This window comes from Galleria mellonella, unplaced genomic scaffold, assembly GCF_026898425.1.
Source record: "Galleria mellonella isolate WM207_F2 unplaced genomic scaffold, CSIRO_AGI_GalMel_v1 utg146, whole genome shotgun sequence".
In the NCBI taxonomy this organism is placed as follows: Eukaryota; Metazoa; Arthropoda; class Insecta; order Lepidoptera; family Pyralidae; genus Galleria; species Galleria mellonella.
Genome location: NW_026441999.1, coordinates 2928587 through 2947684, shown reverse-complemented (window position 1 = coordinate 2947684; position 19098 = coordinate 2928587). Strand labels below are relative to the sequence as shown.

General features: G+C 33.9%; 1 protein-coding gene across 2 annotated transcripts in view; it reads left to right on the top strand.

The window, feature by feature from the left end:
- The window catches only part of LOC116412753 (B-cell receptor CD22-like), a 517626-nt gene that overhangs the window by 281359 nt on the left and 217169 nt on the right, over window positions 1-19098 (top strand). The window lies entirely within an intron of this gene.

Below are 19098 nucleotides of genomic sequence, written 5' to 3'. Positions count from 1 at the left end.
ACAAGGCTCAACAATGTGCTACTGTCCCATTTATAATTTATTATTTTATAAAGAGTAATGAAATCAGACATAGATCTTCTATTTATAAGAGAATTAATGTTAAAATGATTAAGTCTTAATTCATACGTATGAAGTTTCCTTCTCAGACCATACTTAGTGCTCAAAAATCTAACAAAGCGTTTTTGAATTGCTTCTATTCTGTCAATGTGGTTCTGATAAAAAGGAGACCAAATAACAGAACAGTACTCAAGTGAACTTCTAACTAGTGATGTATAGAGTGACAAGATAGCATGCGAGTTTTTAAAAGGTCTAGTTGTTCTAAAGATAAACCCTAGAGTTCTATTTGCTTTTGCAACTAAATAATCATAGTGTTGTATAAATGATAATTTTGAGTCAAGTATAATACCTAAGTCACGAATGGATTCCTTTTTTTCCAAACGCACATTATTAACACAGTATGGATAACTTATAAGAATTCTATTTTTAGTAAAAGATATGACGTGGCATTTAAATATATTCAAGTTCATATTATTATCAATGCACCACTGATGCAAACGATTGATATCTCGCTGCAGTATTTCACAATCTAGATCACAACTTATCGTACGATATATCTTTATGTCGTCAGCAAAGGCTAAATGCTCACATGTTAAAGTTTGGAGAAGATCATTGACAAATAAAATAAATAATAGAGGGCCTAAATTAGAGCCCTGGGGTATACCAGATTTTAATTCAAACGGGACTGAATCATAGCCGTAAATAGTTACGATTTGCGGACGATTCATTAAATAAGATTTAAGCCAAAGCAAAAGTGAGCCATGAATACCCAAATGATGTGCTTTAATGCAAAGTATCTCATGGTCAACCCTATCAAAAGCCTTCGCAAAATCCACATAAATTGAATCAACTTGTACTTTGTTATTAAAGGCTACGTTTATATAATGGATATATTCAAGAAGATTTGTCAATGTGGAACGATTATTTATAAAGCCATGTTGGCTGGAATCAATAATATGCCTAAGATGAGAATAGATATGTTTATACACTAGCCCTTCCAGGATCTTAGCAAAACAAGAAAGAATGCTTATTGGTCTATAGCTACTTATATCTGCTTTGCAGCCTGTTTTATGTATTGGCACAATTTTAGCAATTTTGAACAAATCAGGGAAACTTCCCGATGACAACGACTTGTTAAATAATATAGTTAGAGGCTCAACCAATGCTATTGCACAATTTTTAACAAATATTGGCGGTATTCCGTCGGGCCCTGCACCCTTAGTAGCATCGATAGATTTCAATGACTTGGTAACATCGTCTTTTGAAATATAAATATGAGACAGACATTGCGTTGCCTGAGAAAACTTTGGGGTATATGACTTGGCGGTAGACTGGTTGTAAACGGAAGAAAAATAACTTGCAAACAAATTAGCAACACTATAACCATCGTTTGCACGTTGCTCTTTGTAAAACATTTGGTTTGGAAGATCGTTTGTTAATTTTTTAGCCTTAGTATATCTCCAGAATGCTTTGATATTAGTCTTTATATTCTCTTCCATTTGTGATATGTAAATTTTAAAGTTTTTATCAAATAACTCTTTAGATCTGGATCTTAGTAACGAATACGTGTCAAAATCACGCGGGTTGCTAAACTTTTTATATTTGCGATGATATTTATCCTTTTCCTTTAATAGTTTTATCAGGGATTGAGAGAACCAGGACGGATATTTGGATTTTTTAGATTTGGCCACGGGAGTATATTTTTCTATAATTTCCCATAGGACATTATAAAATAACTGTAAGAAATTATTACAATCAAGATTCAAGTATTTATGCCATTCGACTTTCGAGAGATCCGCTGTACAACCTAAAAAATTGCATTTATGAAAGTTAAATCTTTTAATGATATTTTCCTTTAATGATGAAGTATTGTCTGCGGTAATATTAATCTCTAAAGGGGGGTGGTAAATATCGACACGACTAAGTGGCTGTGCGTCCATCACTTTACATACCAAGTCAGTACTCGCCAATACCAAGTCAAGAAGCTTCCCATTGCTGTTAAAAGTAAAGTTACGTTGAGCGAGTGAAGTTCGAGATACAAAGTCTCTCATAAGCAAATATTTCTCATTAATAGTTTTAAAATTTTTTGTGTTATCCCACTCATAATCTGGTAGATTGAAATCACCTATAATAAGAAAATGTTCACCAAACGACGATAACATTCTTTCTTCACAAATTTCTAGATAGTCAAAGAATTGCTCACTCGCAATATATGAAGGCATATAAGCTGTGCAAATATTTAAAGAAATATGTTTTAGCTTAATTTTAACCCATACATCTTCAAGTGACGAATTCCAATCATATCTACACTCCGATAAAATACTTTTATTTACTGCTATTAACACTCCTCCACCATGGGTTTTACTATATTTTGTTAAAAATTCAATAGGTCTATCTTTACGATAAACTTTATACCGTTCGTCAAATATTTCTGCTGAATATACCGTATCATCGAGCCAAGTTTCACATAGACATATTATATCATAGTTATTACAGATAATAGTTTTATAAATATCATTCGTTTTAGATTTCATACCTCTGATATTCTGATAATAAATCGTTACATCCATCTTATTCATTTTAAAAAGATAATTACAAAAAAAATAAAATAAAAAACAAAACAAAAAGTACACTACGAAGTTAAAAACTACAAATTCACTGCAGATTCTCTAACACCTGCAAATTTTTAACATGTATAAATTGTGAGGTTTCGTTTTTTCTCATAAATATGTGTCCATTTCGTACCCACACGAATCTATAAGCTAATTCCTTCGCTTTGAGTCTGGCTGCAGCATGCACAGATTTATTAAAAGGAGAAAGATGCTCCGATACATATATTGGCACAATATTACCACTGATACCGAGATTTGATGAGTTAAGTTTATTGTGGGGATGAGACTTATTATATCTAGCAATGGCAGAGTACAGTTCGTCACGACATCGTGTACTTCGTAATTTCGCGATTATAGCTCTTGGCCGCTTGCTATTCCTATTCATACTGGCAACTCTTGTACAATTCAAAACATCAGTGTCAGAAAGGTTGTAAGACACAGTTTCAGCAATTTTCTTAATAATACTAAGCGGGTTTTCTGTTTTACTTTCGGGGACTCCATGTATCTCAATATTAGAATCTCTTAGATTTTGGTCTATAGTATTAATGCGTTCCGTTAAAGATAGTACTGTGGATTCCAAATTATCACATTGACATTTCATCTTATTGTAGTCCGATGACAATGTTGATATTGTCTTGTTTAAATCTTCATACTGATTACTTATATACTGAACTGTGTTTTGAAGATCTTGTAGTCTCTCTTTAAGGGGGTATAGTTCTTTTTCTAACATTGGGCGAATCAGATCAGGAAGCTCCTCACGCAGCGAAGCTCGCATTTCCGATTTGATGAGTCTTCTCAATTCATCTTCAGAATGCGAATACAAAGATGTTGATTGCTTTTTTCGTTGAGTGACATAGCTGCTCTGAGAATCCTCGCTATCAGAAGACTTGTTTAGGTTTCCTAAGTTCCCTTGACGTATGGGTGTATTGGTATTATCTCCCTTAGGTTGTTTATTTCGGCATGCAGGGCATACCCAAGCCTGTTTATGTTCCTTGGTCATATTGTTGTTAAACCGTTTTTCAGAAACATTAGCACATGATAAGTCGTAAATATCTCTACACGTATGGCATTTAAGATACAGTTTGCCCATTATGATATTAAGACATCCAGCACAAGATATTTTCTTTGATGCCATTTTAATAGATTTGCACGTGTACTGAAGTTATAACGTAGTATAATTAAACTACAAATACTCAATATGTAGGTAGTTATAAATAATGAACAAATTATATTTCCCGAACGGCCGCTCAACATCAACAGGTAGGTAGAAATGCGTGACTGCGCTGCTGCAGCGATGACTCACCGTTACACTAAAATCACTGCATGAACGCAACGGAATTCATAAGTTGTTAATGTATTTTTATTCTCTGTTACACTTCTACAATATTAAGTTGTAATTTTGCAATGGAATGTAAGTTTGATAATTAATAAATGTTTTTGTATAAGTTGCACTACCGAAAATCAACTTTTTAATAGTATTTTAAATTAATTTACACGGACCGTATGTTTACACGTCTTACTTCCACAATATTTTTATTTATTCAAATAATATATTACATTTTTTATTATATTATATTTATATATTATATTATATTTAACTTATTATTTATTTATATAACTTATATTAATATCTATTTATATGTCAAATGATGATTCGTTCTATTCTGCTCGTGGTAATAGTTCTATCTCATTCTCATCTTGTGATTCTTTCGATGAACCTGAAACGCTGCGAAATAAACTAAATTGTTTAGTGCCTCACTCTCCTCATGGTTTTAACGTGTGCCATCTGAACGCTCAAAGTATACCTTCTCACTACTCTGAACTTCTTGACACATTTTCCTCTTCTACTCTACATTCTATTCTTATTTCTGAAAGCTGGCTCAAACCTTCCTTGCCCTCCACATCCTATTGTCTCCCGGGGTATGTTCTAATCCGCAACGACAGAATTGGTAAGGGCGGCGGGGGTGTGGCTATTTATCTACGCAGTGATATTCCCTACACAATTCTTTCTTCCTCTCCTTCTAACTATTCTGCAAGCGCTGAATTCCTCTTTATTGAAATTAAAATTAAAAACGCTAAAGCCGTTCTTGGAGTCGTTTATTGTCCACCTTCTATTGACTACTTCAATCAACTTGAATCAACTTTAGAAACAATTTGTTCGGATTATACACATCACATAATTTTAGGTGATTTTAATACTGACCTTATAACAGATTCCCTGCGTTCCCGAAAACTTCAAAATCTTATCAAGTCTGTTCATCTTAATATTCTCCCACTAGGGCCCACTCATGTTAATCCTTCTTCTTCAGATACATGGCTTGATTTAATAATCACTTCCTCTCCTAATCTCTGCATCAAGTACGGCCAACTACCTGCTCCTGGCTTTTCAAAACATGATGCTTTATACGTCACCTATAAACTTAAATCGCCTAAAGTTAAACCTACCTTAATTTGGATGCGTAACTATTCCCGTGTAGATACAATTAAGTTTGAAGAGGATGCCTCCAAGCTAGACTTTGCCAAGGTGCATGTGGCATCAACAATGAATGACAAAGTATCTAACTTTAATAATATAGTCTTAAAATTGTTTGATGACCATGCGCCTTTGCGTATGGTACGTGTCAAGCGGCCTCCAGCACCGTGGATTACCAGGGGGGTACGTATGGCCATGACCCGACGTGATAGAGCTTTTAGGGCCTTTAAACGTGATAGGTGTGATGATAAATGGGTACTCTACAAACTTGCACGGAATAGATGCAACCAAATGGTAAGGGCAGCTAAGAGACAACATTTTCACAATAATGTTTCGAATGCTTCTTCAACCAGCATTTGGAAGTTTTTACGTTCTCTTGGTCTTGGGAAAAGTAAATCTGATTCTACTTCCTACCCATTCACATCAAATGAACTTAACCGTCACTTTTCATCCACCAATTGTATCAATTCATCGACTAAATTAGCTACTATCTCCAATATAGTTCAATCGATTTCATCTGAAGATAATTTCGCTTTTTCTCCAATAACTCACGACGAAACCCGGAAAACTATATTGTCTATAAAATCTAAGGCTATGGGATATGATGGTGTAAGTCGAGATATGATCACAGCTCTATTGGATCACATTACTCCAGTAATTACTCACATTATAAACTTCTCCTTTTCGTCTGGTAACTTCCCCTCTCTGTGGCGTAATGCAATTGTTCTCCCTCTTCCAAAGGTCTCAGTACCTCAATCCCTAAATGATTTTCGCCCCATTTCTCTTCTTCCCTTTTTGTCCAAAATCCTGGAGAGTGTAGCAAATAAGCAGGTGTCCAGCTTTATTCATAAAAATAAAATTTTAACTCCTTTTCAATCCGGTTTTCGCCCTGGACACAGTACCACCACTGCTCTTCTAAAAGTCACTGAAGACATTCGATTTGGCATGGATGATAGTTTGGTCACTATTCTCGTTCTTATTGACTTCTCCAACGCTTTTAATATGGTAGACCACAAAATTCTCCTTGCCATTTTGCAAAGTAATGGGTTCTCATCTTCTGCATTAAACTGGTTCTCCTCCTATCTGAGTGGTCGACAACAGGCAGTTCGCATTGACCATAAACTCTCAGACTGGCAGGAATTGATTGCCGGAGTGCCTCAGGGTGGGATCCTTTCTCCTTTATTGTTCTCTATTTTTATTAATCTTCTTTCTCTTGTCCTTGGCTGTCATTACCACTTTTACGCAGACGATCTTCAGATATACACTCAGAGCACTGTAGATGATATCAATCAATCTGTAGCGAATATTAATAATGATCTGAACAGCATTCTGGCATGGTCGTCTAACTATGAATTAGCTGTTAACCCCTCTAAGTGTCAAGCTATTGTAATTGGCAGTTCTAGACAATTAGCTAAACTTAATGTTAACACAGTGGCACCAATTACATTTAACAATTTAGTTATAAAATTAAAAACTTGTGTTAAAGATCTTGGCCTTTACATAGACTCATCACTCAGTTGGTCACATCAAGTTGCGGAGGTAAGTCGCTCAGTTGTTGCTACGCTACGCCCCTTATATCGCTTTAAAAACTTTTTGCCTATCGCTACAAAAATTAATCTTGTTCACGCACTTATTATTCCGATTATTGATTATGCTGATGTGTGTTATCCAGATCTTAATGAAGATCTTCTCGATAAGCTGGACCGTCTCCTCAACCAAGCTATACGCTTTATCTTCAACCTCCGCAAATTCGATCACATTTCTTTATATCGGTCTCAGCTCAAGTGGCTTTCCATTCGTCAACGCAGAAACGTTAGAACTCTTTGTACCCTCTACACTCTTCTTCGAAACCCCCAGTCTCCTAACTACTTAAGGAGTAAATTCCATTATCTTTTTGAAACTCACGAACGTAACCTTCGTTCCAATAATACTCTCCAATTATCCTTCCCCTCTCACCGTACTGGTTACGCTTCAAACTCTTTTCTCCTACATTCTTCACGACTCTGGAACGCGCTTCCTGATGCCATTAAGAGACTACCGACTAAACCGTCTTTCAAAAAAAGCGTTAACGCACACTTTTTATTTTTATCCGAGCAGTAAGTACTTTATATTATTCTCAATTTCGTGTATAATATAGTATATGTCATATATGTGTAAGTATATTTGTTATTTATATATACGAGTATTTATTCGTTTATATATGTAATTTTAGTACGTATGTATATCAATAATTAGTAGTACCGCATTCGAGTATTCTGACACTTCCCTATGGTTGACTGGGAGAGAATGCTTTTAGCATTAAGTTCGCCATGTACACATATTTGTACTAATGAATAAATAAATAATTAACAGAGCTCTGATATAACAAACAAAAATACGAACCAATTCAGAATTCCTTCCTTTTCTGAAGTGATTTAGATATGTTAACTGACTAGAATAAGAGGAAAAGGGAGTTGTTAGCAATGGAGTTTGATAGCCCCATTGCTAGCAATATGTCTTATTAGTTCGACCTCCACGTGGTTCCCCCTGGAAACCATCGTGAACAATTCTTGTTGAATTCGTCACGATGGGCTAACTGACCCACTTCATCCTCACCTATCATCCTTCATTGGTGTCCTGCCGGTGTATACCGATAGCACAGGCGAGGTTCCATACCATTCCATTATCATCCATTAAAAAAAAGTCAATCAATACATATAATAAAATCGTCAGGTCGCTGTCTGTACATGGAAGATATATAAGAAAAACTATTATAGGGAAGTACAAAACTTACCGCAATAGCACCCAAAATAATGATTTTTAGAATTTTGCCTTCTTATCTGTACGTTTCAACGTCTGTAAACACTCCCGGAGTGCCACTGTTTTTTTTTTAAATAATCGTATAGCAGTAGTATTAAAAAAAAAACATTATTATTAAGCGATTGAATTTCCCCAGTACAGGCGAAGTTTAAATTAACCCCCAACGTTCCGGGCCCACAGAGCCTTTACCAAATGAGTACCTACGGCTCTCTTTTAAACTTTTCCAATCACAATAATTTATTATTTATTTAATTTAAACTTTATTGACCAATAAAACGCTGTAGTAATGTAATGCGAACTTTAGAAGATATTCTGGATGTTTTTTTTTATTGGATGAAAATAGAGTGGTAACCCCGCCTGCGCTAATAGGATACGCTGGCGAGGCACCAGTGAAGCGTGATTGATGAGGATGAAAACAGCCCAGTTAGCCCATCATGATGAATTCATCAGGAATTAATCATGATAGATTCCAGGTGAAACCGCGAGAAGGTCGACTTGGTTGGATATATTGCTAGCAATGGGATTCTTAGTCTCCATTACTAACAAATCCCGGGTGGGGTTACTATTTCATTATCAGCTATAAAAAAAAATCTAAAGGGATATAGTTACAGATTGATCCCATAGAAATGTTATCAAAATAAGTTTAGTAGCTTAATTTTTAGTTTAAAATAACTTTTTTTTTATACAACTTAGAATGGCAAACAAGCTGACGGCCCACCTGATGGAAAGTGGTAACCGTCGCCTATAGACATGAGCAGTACCATGGACATAACAGAGTATACTGTTTCGCCCATGATACCCCCCATGCGTTTCCATTCCTGAGGACTCAGGTGTTATTCCTCTGTACCCAGTAAATTCACGCCATATCTCACCTTTCAAACCGAAACACAGCCATGCAAACACAACTGCTTCACGGTTGAAACACGAATAGCACAGAGGTACCCAAGCAATCGACTTTTGTACAAAGCCTCGCTCTGGTAACTGAAGTTACAACTGGATTCAATACTTTTGTGGAACGCAATCTTTAATTGTTATACCGCAATAACTGTACACTATTCATAAAATAACCATTTTAATATTTGGTTATCTTAATTGCCTCTATTGGCTCTGATCAGGCTTGCAACAATTAAATTGGCAAGATAATCCCAATAACGATCCAGTCCTTAATTTTAACAGTCTCGTATCGCGTATCGTTACTGTATAGTTGTGAAACTATTCAGAACATGACAAAACATTCCAATGTTTTGTTGAGTCTCTAAATAACGAAATCTATACATATGTATTGAGCTGTACGTATGTATAACACCATAATTCAATTCTTCGTTTTCCTTCGTCATTTTTTCTGTTGTATGTGTGCTGTTAAGTATGTGTATGTTATGTATATATTTTATTTATTTATTTATACTTTTGCACACATTGAAAAATGTCTACAGGGCGCACTTGATGCCTAACGGCATTCTCTACCAGTCAACCGCCACGCCAAACAGAGAGAGCGAATGGCGGTGCACAGATTAAAAAAAAAACAGTAAATTAAATAAATATTTTAAGAGATAACAATTTATAATAAATAAACATATAAACATATAGAATAATATACTCACAAAAAATATACACACATTAATCACATAGAATACATATATATCGTACATAGTATATACTAAATTAATAAATATATAAATAATAACTTATTATATAACAGATTAAGGCTTTTCATCGTTGTGATAAATTGAAGTAATGTTTACAAAGGGACAAGATATTATATAATGTATGTGTATAAATGTATGTATGTATCTATATATGTTTGTATATGATAATATTTATATAATAGTGCGCTACCTACCCTTTGTCTTTATCTCAACGTCCTCTACCCAAAGGTTGTCTGGAAGAGATTGCTTAGCGATAAGGCCGCCTTTTGTATCACTTCTCATTAATATTTACTGTATTTGTTATTTCTCTTTTTACTTAATGCAATAAAGTGTAAATAAACAAATAAATAATTCAGGGAGGAAAACACTACAGCCCCATTACTAACAATATCCTATCAAGTCGACCTCCTCGCCGTTCCTCCTGGAACTACCGTACTTCTTGTTGAATTAGTCACGATGGGCTAACTGACCTGCTTCATCCTTATCTGTCATCACTCACTAGTACCTGTCAGTGTATACCGATAGCGCAGGCTGGTTTTTTTTATGGGTGAAGATGGAACCCCGCCTGCGCTATCGGTATACGCTGACAGGGCAACAGTGAAGGGTGACAGGTGAGGATGATGGCAGGTTAGTTGGCCCATAGTGATCAATTGAACAAGAATTATAGATAGATAGATACTCTTAATTGTTTCCTCCAAAAGATTACAATAGTAAACTTATTATAGATACAAACTATTACAAGAAATAATCACAATGAGAAAACAATGGGCAGCCTATTTGCTAAAAGCGATCTTTTCCACGCAACCTTTGGATGGAGAGGAGTAGTTATAAACAGTTTGATCGAAGAGATGAAATATATATATATATATATATATATATATATATATATATATATATATATATATATATATATATATATATATATATATATATATATATAATTTAATTAGCATGCATAAGTACATAAAAAAACTGCATTTTTAGTACTACTTAAGCCTCTTGGGCTTGTGTGTGATACTTTACATTTCGTTCTCAAATGTCAATAATTACATTAATATTCTGCTGTTTTAGCAAGGTTGGACAGTAAATAAGCTTTCAGTGTAAACTTTATGCAATAATATAAATGTATATATATAGTGATACTATTGAAATTGATCTATATACTTTATTGATGAAAATCTTAGTCTCGAGTATACATAATAGTTACATTGTATGCCACATACAATTATGATACGACGATAAAGCATAATATATCTTAACTCATAAACGTAAGGTAGAAATTCGTTCGTACTAAATTTTAGATGCACGCAATACTAGTAATATGTTATGCATAGAAACATAATATCCATTCGCATGTGATAAAGCCACTGCCACACATGTCCGATATATCGATAGACATTAACACATTGCGTTATTTATTGCTACTCGTATATAAGTTCTTAGTACATTTTGACCCTACTTTTATTATAAATATGAAAACGTGTTTGATACCACTTAACGGCTTGCATCTTAAATTAGTATGTATGGGATACATTATGTGATGGTATACACGTATTATATGGGAGGGAGATAGTGTATGAGTGACTTTTTATCTTTGTCACGCGAACAAATTGATTACTCAACATAAAAATAAATGAAAATTTGTTTTAAAATGTACAAATAGAGTAGTGTCATGTAAATGCCACTTAGACTCAATGACTCAAAGGTGAATGGACAAAGAAAAAAAAAATTTGTTTTTATTATTTCCATTGCTATGTTCCCAAAAATATGATGAATTTTTAAAGTTGGTAAATAGGTTTTATCTTGGTACGCCGTCTAGAACTATCTTTTTTATTGGTTTTTGTACTTCTAAAATTCACACTTATGAAGAAACGATAAAAAATCTAATTTAACTATATTATTATATTTATTACTATTAATTACTATATGAAAGAAGTAAAAATAGTAGTTATAGAATTATTTCTTTTTAAATCTACACGTAAAAATAGCGGACAAAAAGCTATGTATTATATGTATTATTATATTTATTATTATTAATTATTTTAGGAAAGAAAGAAAAATTATACATACAATATTTTTTTTTTAATCTACACGTATAAAGTGGCAAAAAGATAGTTTAGATATTATATTATATTTATTATTATTAATTGCTGTGTCGAAAAAAACAAAAAATAATATATTGATTTAATTATATCTTTTTAAAGCTACACGTAAAATGTAACGTGCAGGAGCTAGTATTGTTCAAATAATATATGTATTAGTTTGCCATATGCAATTGTATATTAAGTTATTTAACCATAATATCGGCCATGTGTGACAAGGCCTTTAGGCTTCATCACTATTTCATCATTTAATTCCTATATAGTACGGTCCTGTTGAATAGGCCATTGCACAATAGGTGGCAACTTTAATACGATTATCAGTACCGTACGAATCGTTTTGAGACAATGAAATACCATATTACGGTATATGAGGCGATGTCAAACAAGCTATCCTAAGTCAACACCGCTATGTGTTTAGTAGGGACCATCCGAACATTTGGGCCTTTGCCCTTTATTATAAGAGTTACATTCAAGAAATTCAGACAAATCCCTGAGCATTTGTTATAAATTAGATCCGAGTTGGCCGGGTAATTCTTGTGTAACATTCGTTGGAATTATATCTGCTCGGCGTATTTATAATGGATGTACGTAGATATATTTGTGCCTTCTAATTTTGTACACGCTCAAACTGTTTTAGTCAAATTAAGGTTATCAATTTGCCTGTGTTTATTTCTCGACCAACTTTGAAAAGGATGTTCTCTTTTCGGTTGTATTTTTTCCTTATGTTTGTTAGATCATAACTTCGTCAGATCTAAACCTAAGTCTAAATATATGAACATAGGATTTTAATATTTTTTTCTTTTTTTCCCAAATTTCCTTCAAAAAGTCTCATCGTGAACATTACCTACTTCAATTTATCACAACAAGGAAAAGCCTCAATCTGTTATATAATTCTTTATGATTTACATATATTTTAATTTATGTATACTATGTATAGTTATTTATATACGTATTATATGTGATTTATATGTGTATATTTTTTGTAAGAATATAAATTCTATATATTCGTATGTTTATTTATCATAAATTGTTATCTTACAAAATATTTATTTAATTTTAATTTTTTTTTCTAATCTGTGTACCGCCATTTATTACTCTCTCTGTTTAGCGTAACGGTTGACTGGTAGAGAATGCCATCAGGCATTAAGTCCGCCCTGTAGACATATACTAATGTGTGCAAAAGTATAAATAAATAAATAAAAAAATTCATTTGTACCACATGTTGACATGTAATACAAATGTAAATAATTTACATGATGTTCCTGTCGCAACATGTATTTTTACTTCACAAAGAAAAACAGCGTCATCAATCGTCATAACATTAAAATGGGACTAACACAGTAGTATATTACATAAATTTGTAAAAAAAATTAAAATCTATTTGAAAATAGCGATACGAAAAAATGATACGAATCAGTAACTTCCTTTTATTGAAAGTCGTTTTGTCATAAAAGTTTTATACATGTAATGAGAAACCTGTGTATAATATATGTATATTAAGGAGCAAGTAATCACTACGTTATATATGTATATAAATAAGTTATTTAACATTTACAGTACAAAACACATTCATACGATCAATAGCAAGTTCCTTCCTCCTCGTTTATTGGTAATTTCTAATTTACCAAAATAGTCTTTGTTAACATGTAACAAAGTTCAAAATTAGGCAATTTTCTTAGTATTATATTCTCGGTTGTCACTCGTTAGGGAGTTCGTCTGAATGGCGAACGGAAACCGATTATTGTTCTCCATTGGACTTCGAAACAATGGTATTTCGGAGCAGAGTTGCCAGATGCTCGTTTTGATTTTTACCTAAATATCAAATATTTTTTTCTCTAAATCGATACGTTTTCTTTTTTGTTTTACCCAATCACAAACTTGTATTGATTTTTGCCACGTTTTGCCATATAACCACAAAGTCAACGACGATAAGCAGCTTTCCTCTATGCTATGACTTTTGTTTTACTGTCTTTATTGATATATTATAATTAATTTATAATATAAAATAACAGTAATAATAAATATATAGCTGTACAGTTTATAACGAATTTATTACGAAAACTATAAAAAAAAACCCCAAATTGCCCCAAGCATATTTCATTTTTCTCTACATTTTTTTTTATACAACTTAGAATGGCAAATAAGCTGGCGGTCCACCTGATGGAAAGTGGTAACCATCGCCTATAGACATGAGCAGTACCATGAACATAACAGAGTATACTGTTACGCCCATGATACCCCCCATGCGTTGCCATTTTTAAGAACTCAGGTGTTATTCCTCTGTACCCAGTAAATTCACGCCATATCCCACCCTTCAAACCGAAACACAGCCATGCAAACACAACTGTTTCACGGTTGAAACACGAATAGGACAGAGGTACCCAAGCAATCGACTTTTGTACAGTCTCCCTCTGGTACATAATTTTCTAAGAATTTAATGTTCTCCAAAATTTCGGGAACAGAAAAATTTTTACCCAAAAGTTGCAAAAATATTTCCAACCTGGCAACACAGTTTCGAAGTTCGGAATAGCATGTCAGTATATACAACTGCCAACACATTTGTTAACGTCATTACAAAAGTTTCAACGGACCATTGACATATTTGCTGCTTCCATTTTCTTCGGATAACGATTTTTAAGTTTTCAATTCGATTGTACATTTATTATGTGTACATATATGAGTGATCGTATCTTGTTAACTATTTTGTTTATAACTATTATATAGAGCTGTTTTGATCCCATGTCAATTTTGGCACCATTATAGTCGTTTCAAACTGCATTAATATCAAAAGTTTACGAAATTTGTCATAATCGCAGCTTGTTATATACGTATTTTGTCATAACTACCAGAGGGAGACTTTGTACAAAAGTCGTTTGCTTAGGTACCTCTGTCCCATTCATGTTTCAACCGTAAAGCAGTTGTGTTTGCATGGCTGTGTTGTGGTTTGAAAGGTGGGATATGGCGTGAATTTACAGTGTACAGAAGAATAACACACGAGTTCTCAGGAATGGCAACGCATTGGGGGTATCATGGGCGAAACAGTATACTCTGTTATGTCAATGGTACTGCTCATGTCTATAGGTGACGGTTACTACTTTCCATCAGGTGTGCCGTCAGCTTGATTGCCATTCTAAATTGTATAAAAAAAACTATCGTAATAGTTATTATATATTCACTTTCTCATATAAATAATTTGTTATAATAGAAGCTCGTCATATACCTAGTTTTGTCATGATAGTAGCTCGTCATATACGCGGTTTGTCATGATCGTAGTTCTTCATATATGCATTTTGTCTAAATGACAAAATAATTAAACCAATCATAAAGATAAAATGTAACAATTTACCTAATTTTTTCTTAAAATTTCGACTAGCTTTTAACCGATTACAAAGGTTTTCAATTCGGTTATATATATATATATATATATATATATATATATATATATATATATAATAATAATATAAAATCAATGTCCTCAATAAAAAAAAAATTCCTTGATATAGAGTAATAAATTCCCCCGATCTTGAGTCGGTATAAAAATGGTCAGACGTTGAATTATTTATGATTCAATCGACTAAACTAACAGACCGGCTGACGTAGGAAAATTGACACTTCTCTTTAAGTGACGTAGGTAACAGACAAAGAAGGATAATATTGTACTAAGGGATAGTTTTGTTGCAAATTTCAAATGTCAATTATGTATAATTAAGCCCCGTGCATTTGGACCAATCAGTCAAATTAAAGTAGTAATAAAAATAAAATCATTTATTCAGCTAAAGAACAACAATATTATAAACAACTTTATAGGGGGAAAAGGGATTGTTAGTAATGGGGGTCAAATAGCCCTATTACTAGCAATAGCCCTGTCAGGTCGACCTCCACGTGGTTCCTCCTGGAAACCATCGTGACTAATTCTAATTTAATTCGTCAGGATAGGCTAACTGACCTACTTTCATCTTCATCTGTCATCCCTCACTGGTGCCCCGCCAGTGTATACCAATTACCGCCGGGATTACCATACCATTATCACCCATTAAAAAAAATAACTTTGTATATTAAAATAATAATTATGTGGTAACAGCTGAAATGGTCTCCATATAGCGTAAGCTGCAGCGTGGTGCTGCAGCGCTTATTTTCAGTGGGGTCACCACTCGATAGGTAGCACTAGAGAAACAGGATTAAATTTATTAACTATTAACTGGACCTTATAAAAGTATGTGTATGTTTATATATGTATATATATATATATATATATATATATATATATATATATATATATATATATTTGATTGTGTATATATAATATATGATGATTTATATAATAGTGCGCCACCTACCTTGTATCGCTTCTCATTAATATTTAGTGTATTTGTTATTTCTCTTTTTACTTCGTGCAATAAAGTGTAAATAAATAAATAAATCAATATTATATGTGATTATAATAATATATTATTTATTGTATAACATATATAAGGTATAATGAAGTGTTTACGATTTTCAATCGACATCAGAAAAGAAAGAAATTTTTCTCTGTTATAATTTTTTATGTTTGTTATCTCATAACTCCGTTATAATAAACCGACTTGGCATGTTCTTATTTAGTTTTAAACTTTCGCATTGTTTACATATATTTTAAATACACAATCGGGACTTAAAGCAATGTAAAAGACTTTACAGGTAAATATTATCCACATACCTACGTCTTTATTGCTGAAGTTTCGACGTGGATTGCACCACGTCGTGGTCACGACAAGACTGAAGTGTAAAAGCTTTTACATCGCTTTAAGGCCCGATTGTGTATTAATAAAAGTTCTTATTTGTCTGAAAGACTGTACTTTCAATTTGGGCACTTGGAAATTTAATCAAAATCTATTTAGGTGTTTTATTTTTAAATAAAAAAAAAAAAAACTAGTTTTGACACGAATTAAGTCGGTGTTTTTTGTGGACCATAATCTTAATTTGTAAAAATCTGGATAACATTTTTTTTAATAGATGATAATGATAGTTAGCTCATCGTGACGAATTCAACAAGAATTGTTCACGATGGTTTCCAGGAGGAACCACGTGGAGGTCGACCTAATAAGGCATATTGCTAGCAATGGGGCTGTCAAACTCCATTGTTAACAATCCCTTTCCCCCAGTCACGTATGGTTTTGAGTAGCATGTGTTATTTCACTTATTACATATGAAATAATCACCTATCAGTGAAGGATGATAGGTGAAGATGAGGCAGCTCAGTTGACCATGACGAATTCAACAATAATAACCACTATATTATCTAAGGGGAACCGCGTGTAGGTCGACCAGATGCCGTACATTTCTAACAATATATCATTAATAACAGTCTCTTTCCCTGTCAAGTGTTTGTAGTATAATTATTGGAAAAGAGATCTTAAATCATGTAGAAGATGGTTATAATTGCAATAAACTCTTCAAACAAAACACGCAACATTCATCATTATCATCTTAGCCGTTATATGTCCACTGCTGGACATAGGCCTCCCCCATAGACTGCCATAAGGAACGGTCCTGAGACACCTGCATCCAACACAGGATTAAAGTCTATTAATTGCAAAAAGAATCATCATAAACGGCGATGATATTGCGTAGCTTACACAAAACAAGCAGGCGAACTCGAAAAAACTTTTCGGAAGTCGCTTTCAAACTTATTTGTTGACAGAAACATCAGTAAATCAGAAATACTGACAGAACAAATGTTTACACAAACAGCGGCCCTATGTATATTATGGGAGGCGACATATTTGCATATTACATGCGCCGGATTTCAGAAATATGTACCCCGAACCTATGGTTCCCACCATAGAACTGGGAATATAAAAATAATTTGCATATTCCCCTGATATAAATACAATGATGCATAATAATTGAACCCTGTTTCCTTTATTGCTTGGATTTACCAAAAGAATGTAACTGTGAATAATCAATTAATTCATTTTATTTCATTTTGAGATAGGCACAAAAAAAACTAAAAAATATATTTGGTTTTTTTATGCAACTTAGCATGGCAAACAAGCTGACGGCCCACCTGATGGAAAGTGGTAACTGTCGCCTATAGACATGAGAAGTACCATGGACATAACTGAGTATGCTGTTTCGCCTATGATACCCCCCATGTGTTGCCATTCCTGAGGACTCAGTGTGTTATTCCTCTGTACCCTGTAAATTCACTTCCATATCCCACCCTTCAAACCGAAACACAGCCATGCAAACAACTGCTTCACGATAGAAATATGAATGGGATAGAGCAAACAACCTTAGTACAAAGTCTGGTAATTTTTTTTTCTGGTATTTTTTTAACAGAGATTTAATTTCTCTACAATGATTTGTTTTAACCACTTTGTAATTGGGTATTTCTAATTTTATTGTATTTTCGATATCTTTGTTGTATGATGTTGTATGTCTTTGCTATTAATATTATAAATGTGAAAGTGTATATGTTATCACTTGACTCCTTAACGGCTGAATCAATTTTTTTTTTACAACACAGGGGACAAACGAACATGTATGTGGCTCACCTGGTGGTAAGTGACTACCGCCGCCCATGATCAACCACAACACTAACGGCATTGCAGGTGTGCTGCCGGCCTTTTAAAAAGGAATATGCTTTTTTTTTAAGGTTATGTTGTCGTGCGGTTCGGAAATACTGCTGATGGAAGTTGATTCCAAAAAGTGGTTGTGCGTGGAAGAAAGTGCCTTGAAAAACGCATGGTGGAGGACCGCCACTCGTCCAATTTTAGTTTATGGCGGGCTGTACGATTAGGTCCCGGCATAGAATGAGTCACGCCTTCCTTTCCCGTGGATATCGTAAAAGACAACTAAGAGAAATTAATTGTCGAGGTATGGCCAGCAGCATCTCTTTTAAAGCACCACCAAAGCCTAACTACAATTGCCAATCTGCTTGCCAAGCGTGGCAACTACTGACTAAATCCTCCAATAAGGGAAGGCCTGTGTTCAACAGTGGACTGTAAATGGCTGATATGGTATGGTATCGTATGCCGTAGAGAAGGACACAGGGAAATTTTATTCCGATCAGTAAACGTATCCTGGTAACAGATGTAAAGGGATTTTTAGGAACGGAGATTCACTGGCACATTGCTAGCAATATAGGGTATAATCAGGTCAACATCATACAGTTTCTAGAGGAAATCATAGTGGTTAATACCTAGTGAAGTCATCACGATGGGCCAAGTGACTTGATTTCATTCTCACCTATCATCACTCACTGGTGCCCGGCCAGTATACTGATAGTACAGGTAAGGTTACCATTTCATTATCATATATAAAAAATATATCCTGATCACGCGGACAAAGTCGCATAAAAAGCTAGTATGGTATATAAATACACCGATTGAATACACATGTATGGAAGTATATCTAAACAGCACACA